This window comes from Erpetoichthys calabaricus, chromosome 4, assembly GCF_900747795.2.
Source record: "Erpetoichthys calabaricus chromosome 4, fErpCal1.3, whole genome shotgun sequence".
NCBI classification, from domain to species: domain Eukaryota; kingdom Metazoa; phylum Chordata; class Cladistia; order Polypteriformes; family Polypteridae; genus Erpetoichthys; species Erpetoichthys calabaricus.
Window position 1 is genome coordinate 157,997,791 of NC_041397.2, and position 15,303 is coordinate 158,013,093.

Below are 15,303 nucleotides of genomic sequence, written 5' to 3' on the forward strand. Positions count from 1 at the left end.
TACGACTGTCTTACAAAGATACCTGACCTTTGTGAAAAAAGCGGATAAAGAAACAGGTACCACAGAAAAATGTATACATACAAACTTTTTAAAGACGTAAATAAAAACAGACAGCCAGGTCTCAGGTTCCCTGTACATCTTATACTATTCATTTACCTCATTATTCAACAATACACTTGTTACGTCTAAAAATCATCCGGACTTTGGGGCTACTATAGGCTGTATTAAAATAATTAGATTTCATTTAAAGGAATGAAAACACAGTTGCATTAAGCTCCTGGTCCCTGTTCATCCTTGGAGGCTGTCTCCAACCGGCTATCCAAATGAGAGTTTATAAAGTAAAAATGTTTCTTTACCTCAGACTTTTAAAAACAGGCGGATCCGTACAGAAAACACTGACCCCCTAATGACCTGGGGGTTTAAAGATCATGATCTGGCCTGAGCCTGGTCACAACTGTTGCCTGTGAGGTGTGAATTGTTCCCAAAGGCTTTGCCAAAGAGTGCTTTAAAAACGCATTTCTCAATCCCCAGAGGTCCGATCTGTTTAAGTCTTTGGATTTAAGATCCAAGGGACGAATGCCAGCGTGGTTTCGAATCCCGCTTCTTATAAACATTTGTGCTCCTCAACTGTATTATGTCTATTAAGCATTCGCCATGATATAAATTCCTGGGTCCCTGTTCAGGGTGTCCGAGCTATTACACACCCGGCCTGCGCTTTTAAACCAAGCCTGAATATTCTCAGAGGAGAGAACCTGTTTGAATTTTCAGACGCCGAGAAAACTAATATTGTTTGCTTCAGTCCTATGAACATTGTACATTAATCGTCGTACATGTAGATAGATAGATAGAAATATAAAATGCTACAATTTATACTCACACACGAGTGCGCTCACGCTCCTACACAAGTACTCAAACACATTGTAAACAAATATCATTTTTAAAAGGGAATTACCGGAGAATCAACTTGGAAATATTAATATTAAGGATAAAATATAAGGATTCAGCCCCTCTGCGGTGGGTTGGCACCCTGCCCGGGATTGGTTCCTGCCTTGTGCCCTGTGTTGGCTGGGATTGGCTCCAGCAGACCCCCGTGACCTTGTGTTCAGATTCAGCGGGTTGGATAATGGATGGATGGATGGATTCAGCCCCTCCATTTTAAAACATGCACGTTTAATGCTTATAATAATCATGAATAGGTCTTACCGTTATATTGACTGTCGGTGCTCTGTGCAGAATGGTCTGTATGAACAATAATTACATTTAAACCTTTGGCCGGACACCGAAAAGTCCAGTATTTTTAAAAAAGGAGCCTTTGTTATGCGTAGATTTCTTTTAGCAAATGTCTGGCCTCACTTTAAGTTCGTTTTAGATAGATAGATAGATAGATAGATAGATAGATAGATAGATAGATAGATAGATAGATAGATAGATAGATAGATAGATAGATAGATAGATAGATAGATAGATAGATAGATAGATAGATAGATAGATAGATAGATAGATAGATAGATAGATAGATAGATAGATACTTTATTAATCCCAAGGGAAAATTCACATACTCCAGCAGCACCTTACTGATACAAAAAACAATATTAAATTAAAGATTAATAATAATGCAGGTACAAACAGACAATAACTTTGTATAATGTTAATGTTTACACCCCCGGGTGGAATTGAAGAGTCGCATAGTTTGGGGGAGGAACGATCTTCTCAGTCTATCAGTGGAGCAGGACAGTGACAGCAGTATGTCGCTGAAGCTGCTCTTCTGTCTGGAGATGACACTGTTGACTGGATGCAGTGGATTTTCCATAATTGATAGGAGCCTGCTGAGCGCCCGTCGCTCTGCCACAGATGTCAAACTGTCCAGCTCCATGCCAACAATAGAACCTGCCTTCCTCACCAGTTTGTCCAGGCGTGAGGCATCTTTCCTCTTAATGATGCCTCCCCAGCACACCACTGCGTAGAAGAGGGCGCTCACCACAACCGTCTGATAGAACATCTGCAGCATCTTATTGCAGATGTTGAAGGACGCCAGCCTTCTAAGAAAGTATAACCGGATCTGTCCTTTCTTACACAGAGCATCAGTATTGGCAGTCCAGTCTAATTTATCATCCAGCTGCACTCCCAGGTATTTATAGGTCTGCACCATCTGCACACAGTCACCTCTGATGATCACAGGGTCCATGAGGGGTCTGGGCCTCCTAAAATCCACCACCAGCTCCTTGGTTTTGCTGGTGTTCAGGTGTAGGTGGTTTCAGTCGCACCATTTAACAAAGTCATTGATTAGGTCCCTATACTTCTCCTCCTGCCCACTCCTGATGCAGCCCACGATAGCAGTGTCATCAGCAAACTTTTGCACGTGGCAGGACTCTGAGTTGTATTGGAAGTCCGATGTATATAGGCTGAACAGGACCGGAGCGCTCCTGTGTTGCTGACCACAATGTCAGACGTGCAGTTCCCAAGACGCACATACTGAGGTCTGTCTTTAAGATAGTCCACGATCCATGCCACCAGGTATGAATCTACAGTACTCCCATCTCTGTCAGCTTGTCCCTAAGGAGCAGAGGTTAGATTGTGTTGAAGGCGCTAGAGAAGTCTAGAAACATAATTCTTACAGCACCACTGCCTCTGTTCAAGTGGGAGAGGGATCGATGTAGCATATAGATGATGGCATCCTCCGCTCCCACCTTCTCCTGATATGCAAACTGCAGAGGGTTGAGGGCGTGTTGAACCTGTGGCCTCAGGTGGTGAAGCAGCAGCCTCTCCATGGTCTTCATCACATGTGATGTCAGAGCAACAGGCTGGAAGTCATTCAGCTCACTAGGATGTGATACCTTTGGGACTGGGGTGATGCAAGATGTTTTCCAAAGCCTCAGGACTCTTTAACTCTTTCTAAACTGAACCTGGAAGATTATGTTAAAGTAATTATGTGTGAACATCTTTTGTGTCAGCATAAGGATTGAGCCGGACTAACAGCTGAAGTGTGAACCCCCACCCCCTTAGCTTCAGGCTCCCGGAGCTGGTGGCAATGTGCTTTGGAAAGCGTGGATTGCCAAAGATTGTTTTAAAGTGCCTTTCTCTATCCCCAGAATGACTGCATGTTGAATGCAATCTAACGTCTAGACAAGTATTGGAAATACTTTTTATATAAAATTTACACCCGAGCATAGCTTTTTATACGCAACTAGCAAAATACCCGCGCTTCGCAGCGGAGAAGTAGTGTGTTAAAGAGGTTATGAAAAAAAAAGGAAACATTTTAAAAATAACGTAACATGATTGTCAATGTAATTGTGTTGTCATTGTTATAACTGTTGCTGTCTTTTATATATATATATATATATAATATACACACACACATAAACATTTATATACATATACATATATATACTGTGACAGACGACCGGCTACGGACTCCGGTCGCCAACCCCAGGCCGCTAGGAGGAGCCCTCTGGACAGCATATTCGTGCCCCGAGTTCCAGCAGGGCCTCATGGACTTTGTAGTGTCGTTACACAGCCCTGCTGGATACCTTGGGGGCCGCCAGGAGTCGCTGTAGGGGGGCTAGTGGGCTCTTGTGTGCCCTATAACCCGGGAGTGCATCCCAGTCACGTGACTGGAAGAAGCGATGTGCTCCCGGGATGAAGAAAAGGACTTTGCCCTGACCCGGAAGGAAAACGGACTTGTGGGTTTGGCTTGGAGCCACTTCCGGGTCAGGGGATATAAAAGGACTCTGGGTAAGCCCAGACACTGAGCTGAGCTGGGAGGTAGGGTGGCGACGTGTCTGGGAGAGGAGGAGTATTGGATATAGAGAGAGTTTATTGTTTAATGAGTGTGGAGTGGAGGGTGCTTTGTGCACTGTACAATAATAATAAAGAATTATTATACTTTCACCTGGTCCGAAGAGTGGTACCTGAGGGTTCGAGAGGTGGACAACACGCTTATCTGCTACAATACATATCTACATATACACATCTACATATACCGGTATATACACACATACATAAACACACACATACCTCTTTAACACGGGTATTTTGCTAGTATATATATATATATATATATATATATATACATATACACACATACATGCAGTTTTAATAACACAGAAATCAATATAAACATTAACATCATTATCATATGAGAATATGAAGTAATATATAAGAAGCACATTTCATATAAATATAAATTATTAAACAGTAAAATCTTCTTCTGTAATTTGCTACCGTGGCAATTTGTGTGTCTGTCCAGGATTTTAAATGACCTGTAGCTCACAAACCGTTTCACCTATACACTTGAAATGTGGTACACATATAGTACGTCACGTCTACTATCCGCTTTATGGGTGATGATCGTTTTACTCTTTTTATCTTTATTTTATTTTATTGTAGAATCAACTCCTATCTGCGCACAGCAGGGCAGCCGTGGGCGGATGCGTATGGTGTATTCACTCCATGTTATCGTGCATTGCGCTGTCAGTTGTATTTTGATAAAAGAATTTGAACAACATATAAGAAGCGTATAAATTATTAAACAGTAAAACATTAACATTTAAGAAGTAAAGTTACATGAAGTACTACTGCAGTGCCTTCGGGTATACCTCATTTTTTGTTTGCCCATTACATACTTAAATGTATACATTTTTTGGTGCACCTACCCGAGAACACGCGACATATAACCGAGCGTGGGAGAAGCATGGATTTTAAACACGCGTTGAGTTGATCTGCTGGTCTCCCTCGTGGAATAACTGGTAATGTTTGAGTAAAATCTACAGCGAGTAAAACGACATTACCTCCTATTTTTTTTTTTACGATCTCTGAGATCTTGCTTTTTTCGGTTCAAGGCTTCATAAGCTCTTTTATGTTGTATGGTGTACTTATCCCAAACCATCATCTTTGAATGTTGCAAGACTTTCGCCTTGTATGTAGATCGGGGTAATTACATTCATTGCATTCCTAGTCTGAATCACAATGTGATTGTATGGGTGGTTACCTGGCACTGTACGGTTGTCACCCGTCCTTTAAAATACGGAATCGTGCCGCGTTTGAGAATGAAATTGCGCGTCCCGTTTTGAATCAATACTGGACGGGATTTATCCCGTATTTTTTTTATCATTTTTTTTTTAAAGCAGCGTCTCATGCAAATCATCCCACACGCATTTTATGAAGATGCCTCCTTTCCTACTTTTGATTGGGTAATACTTGATGTCATCGTTAGTTTGATTGGTGTTTTTAACTGTCCAGTGAGGAGGGCGTGTCTTTTAAGTACAGTCTGCAAAGTGTTGGCACTGAGATGTGGCGTCAGCGCCATAGTTGAAGCCCCTAACGTTGCGGTCAGCAAGTCGGCTAACATCCGCCATGTGCCGTCTTTCAGTTGCGAGAAGCAGATCATAGAATGGTTGAAACTGTTGCCCCTAACGTTGCGCCACGGCGTATGGTTCGTTTATACCTCGTGTCTTCTCATTAAACTTTTATCTCGCGAATATGTTATTGCAATCCGCAGCGGGAGCGTTTCTATAAACTTAATTTAAACTTACGTTTTACACCGTGCTTTGTTTCCCTTATGAACATGCTTGTATGCTTAACTCGCTCCGTTCTCAATTGTTTAATTAATTTTTTGCTCTTCGCTGTTTGCGGCTGTTCCTCCATTTCCCCCTACTTCGTTCTTTTATCTCGCGAATATGTTATTGCAATCCTTAACAGGAGCGTTTCAATAAACTGATTGAAAATAGTTTTGCATTTACCTTTTTAGTAAAAGGCGAGCTTTTAAGCCTGAGAAATCACCCCATAAATGCACACGTTTAATTGCACATGTGTTAATATGTATGGTCACACAGTATTAAAAGACAGTGAACAACGTCAGTTACCTTTGTTCCCGCGTTTGATAAAAGGTGAGCTTTTAAGCCTGAGAAATCACCCCGTAAATGCACACGTTTAATTGCACATGTGTTAATATGTATGCTTACACAGTATTAAAAGACAGTCAAAAATTAACGTCATTTACCTTCGTTCCCGCGTGTGACTCGTGCTGTAAATCTCTTCCTTGTTTTTAGTTCACGTGATTACGTAGGAGGCGTGATGACGCGATACGTGACTCCGCCTCCTCCATTACAGTGTATGGACAAAAAATATGTTCCAGTTATGACCATTACGCTTTGAATTTCGAAATGAAACCTGCCTAACTTTTGTAAGTAAGCTGTAAGGAATGAGCCTGCCAAATTTCAGCCTTCCACCTACACGGGAAGTTGGAGAATTAGTGATGAGTCAGTCAGTCAGTCAGTGAGTGAGTGAGTCAGTCAGTGAGGGCTTTGCCTTTTATTATTATAGATTTGAAAGGGAACTGTTGCATACGTCTGTGTGATTTTTACAGGACTTACAGTATATCAAACTATATTTAAAATGGGATGGAAAAGGGATTGTTTTATATAAATTATAAAGCCAAGGATAGATTTTTTATACGTCTCAAATGGCTATAAAAGGTCCCTGCTGCCTATTATTTAACTGCGTATGATTTTTAAAATCCTTTAACTGTGTAAAACCTTTACATATCATGGACAGAAGGGCAACCATCAAGGGGGATGGGGGTGTGAGATTGCAAGGAACTCACAAGGGAATCCCCCAGTAGTACAGCTGTAGACCCTAGACATTTCATGCCTGCGCAGAACTCAGACCCTAATCAGTATGTACTCGTGTGCGCGCGCACAACACAGCAGGGAGGGGTTAGAGGGCTGTCAGTTTCCCAGCCTGCGGAGCTCCGGGCTCATAGTGTTTGCAGCTATACCCAGCTGCTGATAAGGATGCTTGCGCAGAATGCAGCAGGAGGGTTTTACAGCTCTTGACACGTGCCTGCTCGAGGGTTTTACAGCTCTTGACACGTGCCTGCTTGCAGGGGTGCAGAGATTGTCAGCTTTTTAGAGACCCAGGTACTCTGCTGTGTAGACAGAGAGAGAGCCGCTGCTCGTATTTCGAACTACACACTTGGAGCTTCGACCCCTGGGGCATTACACAGAGGCTGCCTGCTCCGCTCTCATGCCTCAACTGTGGGAGAGAGTCAAAGCCCATGGACAGTGCAAAGACTGTCTTGGGTCTTTCTCTGATTGACTTAGATAAAATAAAAAATGGTTTACAAGTGCTAAACCAAAGTTTAGATATTTAAAGTAATAGATATTTTAAATACAGGAGTTCTTACCCAAAACAGTAGAGGCAGGAAAGGCTATAAGGTAGATCGCTCCGGCTGGAACATGCTCTGGGCCTGTCCTCGGGAGATGTGAAAGGGGCCAGTCATCAGGGCCTGCCTGACTGGGAGCCAAGGCAGAGGCAGGGCCTTCATACCTGGGAACATGTCGACGGCCCTGACATGCCTAGACTTGTCCTCAGGAAATGGGTGGGGGATGGGGTGAAGGAAGGGGCAGACATCCATCAAGTCTGCTCTTGACAGAAAGGAGAACCAATCAGGTGGTTAAGGGGTGGGTTCAAGGAAGGGGCAGACATCCCTGCGTGTACGCCTGGAGCTTCGGCCCCCTGGGGCATCACACAGAGAATGTCTGCTCCGCTCTCATACCTCAGCTGTGGGGATAGAGTGAAAACCCGCGCCTGCTAACAGCAGGGACAACTTAAAGACTGTCTGAGGTCTTTCTCTGCTTGACTTAGATAAAATAAAAAACGGTTTACAAGTGCTAAACCAAAGTTTAGATAGATATTTAAAGTAATAGATAGATAGATACAGGAGTTCTTACCCAAAACAGTAGAGGCAGGAAAGGGTATAAGGTAGATCGCTCCGGCTGGAACATGCTCTGGGCCTATCCTCGTGCGAAATGGGCAAGAAAGTGAAAGGGGCCAGTCATCAGGGCCTGCCTGACCGGGAGCCGAGGCAGAGGCAGTTCCATCATACCTGGGCACATGTTGACGGCCCTGACATGTCTAGACTTGTCCTCGGGAGAGGGGTGGGGGACGGGATGAAGGAAGGGGCAGACATCCATCAAGTCTGCTCTTGACAGAAAGGAGAGCCAATCAGGGTGGTGGGGGCGGGTTCAAGGAAGGGGCAGATGTAAAACCCCCCTTGACAGGTCCCTGGGGTAAACAGGGGGTGTGGGGGGCGGGTTCAAGGAAGGGTCACACATCCATCAAAACCCCCCTTGACAGGTCCCTGGATAAACAGGGGTGGGGGCGGGTTCAAGGAAGGGTCACACATCCATCAAAAGGGTGCGGGGCTTAATGACAGCCCAAATGGGCGGGGCTTAAAGGTCATAAATCATTTTGATAGAAACACCCTGGCTTATACTACTCACTTAAGAGAATATCTGGACTCAAACTCATCAGTAACACTTTATGTTAAATATCAAACAAAGTTGAATTCAATTGTTCTCTCGTTCGCTAGCTAAGCAGAGTTAAGGAACATGCCCCGAAGCTGGCAATGAGTGAGGAAGGCCCCTCCCCTCGGCCCGCTGCTAGTTTCTTGGAATTCACGCAAATAAATCGGTACCGTAAGCGAACTATGATACATAGCGAAATGAGAGAAGTCGCAAAATCAACCAGAATGTTCAAGCAAATTATAGAAAAAAAGTAGTTCTCTCATGAAAAGCGGACAGACAGAGAGACATTGGATTTTATATATTATATATTAGTAAACCTTCAAAATAATGTGCAGTTAAAGTCTCAACAGCATTCTCAGAATTTGTGGAGCTTAGTAGAGCCACTGCGGTGGGCTGGCGCCTGGCCCACAGTTTGTTTCTTGCCTTGCGCCCTGTGTTGGCTACCCACTGTGCCACCGCTACACCCAAAGTAATATTTGCGTATTTGTAATTATATTGTTTTGTTTTGACAGCATTCATGTTTTAATTCAATAGTGTGAGATACACTAGAATATGCATACTAACATACAAAATGCACTTGCAGGTAAACTAAATATTTTGTGATGTTTTAATGCAAAATGTGAATTGTGGACACCAACATTTTGTAAATGTTCAGGCAAAACAAGCTTATTCAGTTTGTTTAGGTTGAAATAAGCTATGAGAATAAATGTTAGAAAACACAAGTAGCTCTCGGCCATTTTCATTTTGTAAAAGTAGCTCTCAGGGGAAGAAAGGTTGGAGACCCCTGCCATAGCTGCTTTAGTGTTGTTACTCTCACTGCACCTTCTTCTTCTTCTTTCAGCTGCTCCCGTTAGGGGTTGCCGCAGCAGATCATCTTTTTCTATATGAATCTCACTCTTTCTATATTTATAGCACTGTATCTGAGTGTGGAATCACAGATCTACAGCAGCTGACCGGAAAGAGAATTATCAGTATACAGCATCTAGCACACGCTGCCTCAGCCATGCTGCCTATTTGAACAGCTCTCAAACAGCAAACGCTTCAGAGCCTTTCCTGTACTGACCTCGCAGTTCAGAAACAGTTTCATTCCAAGACCTACTGTATAAACACACTCAATCAGTCCATTAAGTGCTCCTTGTAGAACTGTTTGTACTTATAAGTACAATTACGTCACTGTAAACTTGTGATACAGTTATAACATTGCACAACCTGAGCCACTTTAGCGCGTATATACTGTATATATATATGATGACGATATCATTTTAAGATGAAATGCAGCGAAATATGTTTATTACATTATACAGATAAAATGTTAACATCATTTAAATAATCTATATTTTGAATAATTAAACATGGGGGGACACGGTGTCGCAGCGCTAGCAAGGAGCTGGCGCCCTGTTCAGGGATTGTTCCTGCCTCGTGCTGTATTCTTCTTACACAGGAAGGATCGATGGATAGAATAATTAAACATGTACTACGAAGCTATTTCAATGTTCCTTAAAAGTTTTGAAGAATCGGCGTTCTAAGCTTACAGTTGGCTTAACATGTATTACAGAGATGATTGTGTGGCAATTGGGTACTTGGAGAAAGAAAAGGAAGGACAGGAATTTGAGGTTAGTACGTTTGAAAGAGACAGTACTGCTGCAATAAATTATTTCATCGAAGGTAGTGCATGGTGCAGTAAGCATCTTGCGTGAGGCAGGAACAATCTGTGGATGAGGTGCCAGTTCGTCACTATCACTGTGCCACCGTGTTCCCATGTTTAATACATGCTTTAATTCCTATCATCATGAAAATTATATCAAGTATACATCTCAGTATTTAAATTATTCAGAGAGCTGTAATATCATGAATATAATGGATTCTGTGTCCTGTTGGAGGAAGAGAAAGCCCATTTAAGAAGCACATAGTGATTCACACACATAGAGCACATAGAAGAACACATACAAAGCAAAGCATTTAACACTAGAATTACCAGAGCCTACGAAAAAACTCGTAAATCCGTCCCACCTTAAATCGCGTCTTAAATCCGTTTGCACCTCTCCGCCACAGTCCTTTGTCATCTAAATGTGCTGATAAACAAAAACTACTAGCAGCCAGCTATTCCATCCCCCCACCGACTTAGAATGAACTTCTCTCCTAGCTCAAGCCTTGCCTTGATTTGATTACCTGGGATTGAAGTGGAGTTTTACAGTGGAAATAATTCTAGCGTTATTTGGAATACACGCATTTCATGTGTGTTCCATTTCTATAGTAGGCTGTGCAAAGACATTTTTAAAACAGAAACGTTTTTCATATTCTAATAGTAAATGACAAAATGTAGGCATAAACTATATAACGTATGAAGCCTGAAGTCCATATATCAAAGAAACACTTTCACAAAAGGTACAAATAAGAGAACACGTGTGCTTTTCTTCAAAAAAAATATAACTGCACAAAAAAAAAGCCGCGTTAGCATGCCACATTGACACTCTTACTACAACCGCCGCGGTGGCGTAATGGTATCAGCTCCTGACTGGGGATCGGAGGGTGGCGAGTTTGATCCCGCACGGCTCCACTTCGAGAAATAAACTGCTCTCATTCATACAATTTTAGAATAACAACATAAATTTGATTTCAGTCTGTAACAGCCGGTGTAACTTATGATACTGGTAAAGGTTAGCTTTTTTTTTTTTTTTTTTAATTCACTTTTCATTCTCGCGCTATAGGTCTGCAGTGTATCACGATGCATACTACCCCCCCCCCCCCCCAAAAGGGTTCTGACACACAAACGCTGGCGAAGCTGCCTTCTTCGTATCTCACCGTCACTTGAAATCAGCAGTTCTTAGCTGCTTATCAATCCATACAACCCCATCTGACACAGCTGTTTTCACATAAATAAAAGTGTACTTCTTTTCAAGACTATAATCGAAGAATAAAGAAAGCAAGTTACAGTTGGTGGTTGATACGACAGCGTGCGTGGTGCAATGCTAAGAACTGCTGATTTCTGATCCGTGGTATATAAAATCATCACATTCAAATATTAACAATATTATTTGAAAACGAACAGCGTCAGATCAGGTGTGAATTTATGCTGGAAGTGGAAATTCTCTGATGTGGAATGTGGGCGTGGGTGCGAGTGGTGGACATAACTGGGAATTACTGTGAATGTGTGTGGTGTTTTGAGATACTGAATAGAGCTGCAAATTACAGGGAACTCTCAGATGTGGCGGGATAAACAGCTGACACATAAACTTGAATGAATCACCTCTGTATGGTTATGGGCGTGGGTGTGAGTGGTGGACATAACTGGGAATTACTTTGATGTTGCGTGGTGTTTTGAGATAATGAATGGAGCTGCAAATTGCAAGGAATTCTCAGATGTGGAATTCTCTGATGTGGCGAGATAAAACCTGACACACAAACATAGGTGAATCAGTTGTGCTTGATTATTATTTTGAGCAAACAGACACCGCAATGACCACAGCTCCGTCACTAAAGAGGAGGTTGTCCCCTTCGGAGGCTTTGGCTCTGCTGCAAGAAATGGACGATTGCGACTCAGACGGTGGCGAGGAACTTATTTTCGATATCGAGGAAGACGATGAGACAGACACAGAGGAGAGCCCAGATGAGGATTCTATATCAGACAAAGAGAACAGAAGCCCTCCCCGCAAGAAACGTCCAGTCCAACATAAGAACAGCACAGCTGCACCAGGAATAAAGGCAAAAGATGGCACCATTTGGATACAGCAAGAAGTTGGGCGTCGTCCTGCCAGTCGATCTGTCACACACATGTCCTTCAGCGAAGCAGCCGGACCTACGGAGCTCGCCAAGGTATCGTGCTAAGTCCTGCTTTCAATAATGTTTTTTGATGGCCTGTATATGAAAAACATTTTTATGTTACTTATATAAAAGATGCATCGAATGTTGTTTACGTATTTACCTTTATTTATTTACTTATCTTCCTACAGCGTAAAGTAACCAGTCGACTGCAGAGCTTCTTGTGTTTGATCGACATAGGTATGTTGTGGACAATCAGAGATTGCACAGTCCACGAAGGTCACAGAGCAGACCCCAGCTGGAGCCTCTCCCTCTCTGAACTGATGGCATTTATCTCCATTCTTTTGACAAGAGCAGCGATGACTACAGTTGGTGCTGTGGCTGATGCCTGGTCAGAACTATTTGTTGTACCGGCAATCAAAGATACGATGCCCCGGCACCGATATCAGACTATCATGTGGCATTTGCGCTTTGACAACAAAGACACCCGTGCAGAACGTGTGAAAAACAACAGATTTGCTGCGATTTCGGACATCTGGCAACGTTTTGTTGAGAACTGTGTTCTGAGTTACAACCCAGGGCAGCATATTACGGTTGATGAGCAACTGTTTCCAACCAAGGTCCGTTGTCCTTTCTTACAGTACATTGCGAGCAAGCCTGACAAATTTGGCATCAAGTTTTGGATTGCGGCAGATTTGGAGACAAAGTACATGTGCAATGCCACTCCTTATTTAGGAAAAGATGCCAGTCGTCCCACGGGAGAAAGACTTTCCGAGTCTGTGGTCATAAAGCTTATGGAGCCATTTCTGGACAAAGGCAGAACCGTAACAACAGACAACTTCTTCACGTCACTTTCGCTGGCTAATAGACTGCTGCACCGCAACACAACTCTGCTTGGCACCATGAATAAAGTGCGACGTGAACTTCCACCTGCAGCTAAAGGCAGTTCAGTACACGAACAATTCTCCACGCTGGTGTTTAGATCTCCCAGTGCCATGCTGACAGTGTATGTGCCCAAAAAGAAGAAGTCTGTCTGCATTCTCAGCACAATGCACCATGATGTGGAGATTGGGCAAGATAAAAAAAAAAAACCAAACACGGTCACAGACTACAACCACATGAAGGTATGCTAATGAAAAAAATATTAGTGTGACGTATTCTGGTGCTATTCTGGTGATAAAATGATTTCTTCAAAATGTCACATATATTTGTCTTTCTTTTTTCCCCAGTGTGGCGTTGACATCATGGACCAGAAGGCGCGTGCTTATTCAGTGCGAACAGGAACACGCAGGTGGCCGGTTGCTGTGTTCTACAACATCCTTGACCTAGCAGCGATGAACGCACACGTACTGTATAAGGCATGCACGGGGTCCACTGAGAAAAGAAGAGTGTTCATGGCTCACCTTGCAGAGGAACTTCGTCGTCGCTTCTTACAGGAAAAGGCGATGGAAAAAGAAAAGAAGATACAGCGTCAACAAACTTCCGTTCTAAGACCTCAGCTTCCCCCAGGGAAGAAAGTACAGTGTCAGGTGCTCATTCACTGTAATAGGAACCATAGCACAGAGAGGTGTGTACACTGCAACAAGTACACATGTCGTAAATGTAGGAATGGCGGACCTTGGGTGTGTGGGAACTGTTAATATTTGAATGCAGTTATATTTTTTTTGAAGAAAAGCGCACGTGTTCTCTTATTTGTACCTTTTGTGAAAGTGTTTCTTTGATATATGGACTTCAGGCTTCATACGTTATATAGTTTATGCCTACATTTTGTCATTTACTATTAGAATATGAAAAACGTTTCTGTTTTAAAAATGTCGTTGCACAGCCTACTATAGAAATGGAACACACATGAAATGCGTGTATTCCAAATAACGCTAGAATTATTTCCACTGTAAAACTCCACTTCAATCCCAGGTAATCTAATCAAGGCAAGGCTTGAGCTAGGAGAGAAGTTCATTCTAAGTCGGTGGGGGGATGGAATAGCTGGCTGCTAGTAGTTTTTGTTTATCAGCACATTTAGATGACAAAGGACTGTGGCGGAGAGGTGCAAACGGATTTAAGACGCGATTTAAGGTGGGACGGATTTACGAGTTTTTTCGTAGGCTCTGGTAATTCTAGTGTTAATGTGCTACTTTAGTTACGATGGGATTTGAGAAACTAGTAAATTAAACGATTTTAAGATGAAGTTTATGATGTTCTATTTTAATGACAAAATAAACTACGTCATTAAAGTGGAAATATCGAGATTAAAGTTGACATTTTGAGCTTTTTTCCCCACTGTGTCCCTAGTTTTTTTTTTCTTTTCTCTGTACCCTTATAAGCTTTCATATGACACTCAGACGGTGGGCTACGACTCGCCTTTTCTCGGCGACTTTGATATCTGACAACTTCTTTTTTATTTCGAGTACTGTAAGACTTTATGAACTTGAGCTTTCGAGTTTCTTCGACACTCTATGTCACTTGATCAACTTCCTTTTGTTGTTTATATTACTGTTTAAACCAACAAATAATGTTTTTTCTTGCCTCCACTTGGTATTCGCTGAAATTCTTCTATTTTCCCCTGTGCTTTTGCCATTGCCTTTGCATATTCAAAGAGGCGTAATTCTGGGAGGAGTTGGGGAGTGGCAGCAGCCGCGTACACGTGTGTTACTTTTCACGCTGATCAGGATTTATGTAGTGGAGGAATGTGGAAGTTGGCGAACGCACAGAGTTATGCATCTGGATTTTTTGTGCATACGAACATTTCGGCTTTTAATAATAATTCTTTGCATTTATATATATATAGAGTGCTTTTCTCACTATTCAAAGCGCTCAGCAATTGCAGGTTAAGGGCTTTGCTTAAGGGCCCAACGGAGCAGAGTCCCTTTTGGCATTTACGGGATTCGAACCGGCAACCTTCCGATTGCCAGTGCAGATCCCTAGCCTCAGAGCCACCACTCCATCTGTACTTTTGCCCGTACACCATGTTTTAGTGTGAATTCTACGCATGCCATTATGCATGAGGCCCCTGAAGAGGATGCATGCTGTACTTTCTGACACATCACAATAAGAGAGGGTGTGGTAAGTGCGATGAGGAACCAAGTTGGAGTTGGAGTGTTTGCTGATGTCTGTGGCATTTCCTATATAGGCATTGTATAATAAATGTCTTCGGGTAGCCGTTTGATGTGAACAGACTGAAAAGATAACGTCTTTTATTCATTCATTGTTATGCCTGTTGTGTTACAATGGATGTTAATGC

At 42.6% G+C, this 15,303-nt stretch overlaps 1 protein-coding gene across 1 annotated transcript in view; it reads right to left on the reverse strand.

Moving 5' to 3' along the window:
- LOC114651160 (glutamate receptor ionotropic, kainate 1) overlaps positions 1–15,303 on the reverse strand; it is a 694,443-nt gene that overhangs the window by 415,809 nt on the left and 263,331 nt on the right. The gene's annotated exons all lie outside the window — the stretch shown is intronic.